This window comes from Octopus sinensis, linkage group LG23 (assembly GCF_006345805.1).
Source record: "Octopus sinensis linkage group LG23, ASM634580v1, whole genome shotgun sequence".
Lineage (NCBI taxonomy): Eukaryota > Metazoa > Mollusca > Cephalopoda > Octopoda > Octopodidae > Octopus > Octopus sinensis.
In genome coordinates this window covers 31,202,070-31,206,342 of record NC_043019.1, presented here as the reverse complement: position 1 = coordinate 31,206,342, position 4,273 = coordinate 31,202,070, and the positions used below count along the sequence as shown (strand labels likewise).

At 36.2% G+C, this 4,273-nt stretch overlaps 1 pseudogene; it reads left to right on the top strand.

Moving 5' to 3' along the window:
- The first annotated feature begins 3,768 nt into the window (after positions 1-3,768).
- On the top strand, positions 3,769-3,887 carry LOC115223725 (annotated as a pseudogene).
- The last annotated feature ends 386 nt before the right edge of the window (positions 3,888-4,273 follow it).

Sequence of the window (4,273 nt, the reverse complement as noted above, 5' to 3'; positions counted from 1 at the left end):
GATGACAATGGTAATGATGATGATGATGATGATGGTGACAACAACAACGATGATAATGATGATGACAATGGTGGTGATGCTGATTTTTATGATGATAATAATGATGATGACAACAACAATGACAATAGTGATGATGCTGCTGCTGATGATGATGACGACAATGGTAACGATGACAATAATGATGATGATGATGATGATGATGATGATGAATGATTCTCTGTTATGAATGTTTTAAATAGCTCGAGGACCTGTTTCCTTACTACACAATTGCTTGTGTGCACAATAAATCAATCAGTCAAATAATTAATGGAGCAGTTAACCCTCAATCTTTTTCTTTAGAATTTAAAAATAAAAAAAAAAGCCATTGTGATAGAATTTCAAAATCCTTCTAGATTCATACTTCATAGAAGTGGGATCGTAAATAACAGACATGTCAAATCCCCAACTTTGATCGATTAAATCCCTGCCAGATTCACAATCCTGGGAGGTGAAGATGCCATGAAATACAGGAGTATGCTACTCTGTGATAACAAAGTGCTAGGAGGGCTATTGCTGTCTAACATATTTATTTGCTGGTGAATCTGTGGAAGAGCGGTAATTTGAAGTAACTAGAGAAGGGAAAGAATGGAGATGGTTAACAGAGTGTACAATAAATGTATGTAAAACAAATAGATCATCTGCCTCTTTAGTGTGTCCAATAAATATTAAGTAGCTTAATGCAGTTAAGGTGAATTCAATTATAATAAAATGAATTCAAATTGAACCAAATTTAGTTAGGAAAAGAGTACTTGATGTATTACATAATAGATATTTTAAGATAGAAGAGGGAGAATCTATTAGAAGAAAAGGCAGGCATTAATCTTATTTATAACTAGGGAATTTAATTATGTGGGACTTTAGGACCGAAATTTTAAGAATGTTTTGCTAAATAAGTGAGAACAACTAATTAATAAACTCATTACGTTGGTTTAATTAAGCTGTATTTACAACTGACTATTTTGAGTGCCTCCACTGAATACAAATTACAGTCCTCACTACCTCTTCTGTAAGGAAGGGCACTACCTATGATAGATCCATGAAATAGAGTGGTTGACATTCCACTTTTTGAGATCCCAAATAAACTTTGAAAGAGTGTTGCTTTCTTTACTTTTTTATTTGCCTGCATCTCTTCAGTCTTTATTTTTCCTTCATTCTGCATGTAAATGTGTGTACATATTCACACACACATACACAGGTGTGTGCGTATGTGTGCATGCATACATGAGTGCATGTGTGTTTGAGTGTACCCTTGTCTTCTCATCTTGTGATGGCTGTAAATGAGTATCATCATCATACAAATAATGTTGTTCTTTTCCAGTCCTCCATGAAAAGCAAGTCTGGCTATGGTGAAAAATATTCTTTTCTACTTTCGGCACACGGCCTGAAACTTTTTGGAAGGAGACCAGTCGATAGATTGACTCCAGCACGCAACTGTCACTTAATTTATTGGCCCCAAAAGGATGAAAAACAAATTTAACCTCAGCAGAATTTGAACTCAGAATGTAAAGACAGATGAAATACCACTAAGCGTTTCACCTGCTGTGCTAACATTTCTTATTTCTTTATTGCCCACAAGGGGACAAACAAAGAGGGGACAAACAAGGACAGACAAAGGGATTAAGTTGTTTACATTGACCCCAGTGAGTAACTGGTACTTATTTAATCGACCCCGTAAGGATGAAAGACTAAGTTGACCTTGGCGGAATTTGAACTCAGAATGTAGCGGCAGACGAAATACAGCTAAGCATTTCCCCTGGTGTGCTAACGTTTCTGCCAGCTCACCATTTTCATGGTGAAAATATTATTAGTTTGCTTGGAACAGGTAAGGATTGGCAACAGGAAGGGTATCTAGCCACAGAAAACCTGCCTTGACAAATCCCATCTGATTCTTGCTAGCATTGAAAAGTGAACATTAAATGATTATGACAATGATAATATATATATATCCATACATATACGCATGATGATGGCCATCCACTCATGACCGAGGAATCCCATTGCTAACTTTTAGAAACATTGTGTGCTCTATGGCTAACTCGTGTTTTACATTTGCAGTTCCATTGGTGGCTAATGAGCTCTGCTCTTACATTGGCTGCTAGAATAATATAGTTCCTCTTACAGTATGTCTGAAAGAAAGACAGAATGGTCAGAAAGGAATTATTTAAAGGATTATTATTATTATTATTATTATTATTATTATTATATTATTATTTATTATTATTATTATTGTTATTATTATTCTTGTTATTATTATTATTGTTATTATTATTATTATTATTATTATTATTATTATTATTATTATTATTATCATTGATATTATTACCATTATCATAGTTATCATTATTATTATCATTATTATTATTATCATTGTTATTATTATCATTATCATAGTTATCATTATTATTATCATTATTATTATTATCATCATCATTACTATTGTTATTATTGCCATTATCATAATTATTATTATTATTATTATTATTATTATAATGGAACTACAATAATGGTCAGAAAGGAATTATTTAACCCTTTAGCATTCAGAATTCTTCATCAGATGTATAGCTTATTAATTCATATTGTTTTGAATTATTCACACGTTATATTGTAGCTTCAACGTTTCAATTGTGTGTTTGTATATTTTTATAATACACTTATGCCCCATGCTAGTAGGGTACTAAGAGCACCATCTGAGCATGATCATTGCCAGAGCAGCTAACTGGCTTCCGTGCTGGTGGCATGTAAAAGCACCATTCAAGCGTGATCGTTACCAGTGTTGCCTTACTGGCACCTGTGCTGGTGGCATGTGTAAAAAGATTTGAGTGAGGTCGTTGCCAGTAACGCCTGACCGGCCCCCATGCTGGTGGCATGTAAAAGCACCCACTATACTCTCGGAGTGGTTGACATTAGGAAGGGCATCCAGCTGTAGAAACTCTGCCAGAGCAAGACTGGAGCTTGGTGCAGCCATCTGGTTTGCCAGTCCTCAGTCAAATCATTCAACCCATGCTAGCATGGAAAGCGGACGTTAAACGATGATGGTGATGATGATGATTGTAAAATCGGAGTGTGAGGCCAGATCTGACTAGTTTGAACATAAAACAGGTAGAATATTTGATCTGGATTGGGCCAGATTAAATGCAAAAGAGTTAAAAGCTCACCTGGGGTTAGAAAAGAACAAGAACAACAGCAGTTCTATACTTTTCTATTTGGAACACACTAACATGGCAAGCTGGTAGAGACATTAGCACATCAGGCAAAATGCTTAATGGCATTTCATCTGTCTTTACATTCTGGGTTCAAATTCTGCTGAGATTCACTTTGCTTTTCATCATTTCAGGGTTGATAAAATACTTACCACTCAAGCACTAGGGCTGATGTATTCAAATCAAACCCTTTCCAAAATTGCTGTTCTTGTGCCAAAATCTGGAATCAACTTGGAATATACTTATTTAAACTTTGTCCGTTTTGATACCTGCAGTTTTACTGTGATTGAATTATAATTAAAAGCAATTAATCAATCTTCAGTTATTAAATTTTTATGCGGACAGTCATTGGCTTTCTCATTCAAAATGCAAATTTGCTACCATCAGCAACTAATGTCAGTCTTATACAACACCTTGGTTGGCAGCAGAACAATTAAATGACAAAACTGTGTAGGTGTACAAAATTCCAATTAGATAAATAATTGTTTTATTATTGGTAATTTAGTTAGAACATGGCAGAATATAGCATGCTTACGGCCATATCACGTTGAAAGCACCGGTTATCGTTCGATCAACGGAGTTAAGCAAAATCGAGCCTAGTTAGTACTTAGATGGGTGACCGCTTGGGAAACCTAGGTGCAGTAAGCATTACCTTTATAGGCGCAGGAGTGGCTGTGTGGTAAGTAGCTTGTTTACCAACCACATGGTTCCGGGTTCAGTCCCACTGCGTGGCACCTTGGGCAAGTGTCTTCTACTATAGCCTCGGGCTGACCAAAGCCTTGTGAGTGGATTTGGTAGACGGAAACTGAAAGAAGCCAATCGTATATATGTATATATATGCGTGTGTGTGTTTGTATGTCTGTGTTTGTCCCCCTAGCATTGCTTGACAACCGATGCTGGTGTGTTTATGTCCCCGTTACTTAGCGGTTCGGCAAAAGAGACCGATAGAATACGTACTGGGCTTACAAAAGAATAAGTCCCGGTGTCGAGTTGCTCGATTAAAGGTGGTGTTCCAGCATGGCCACAGTCAAATG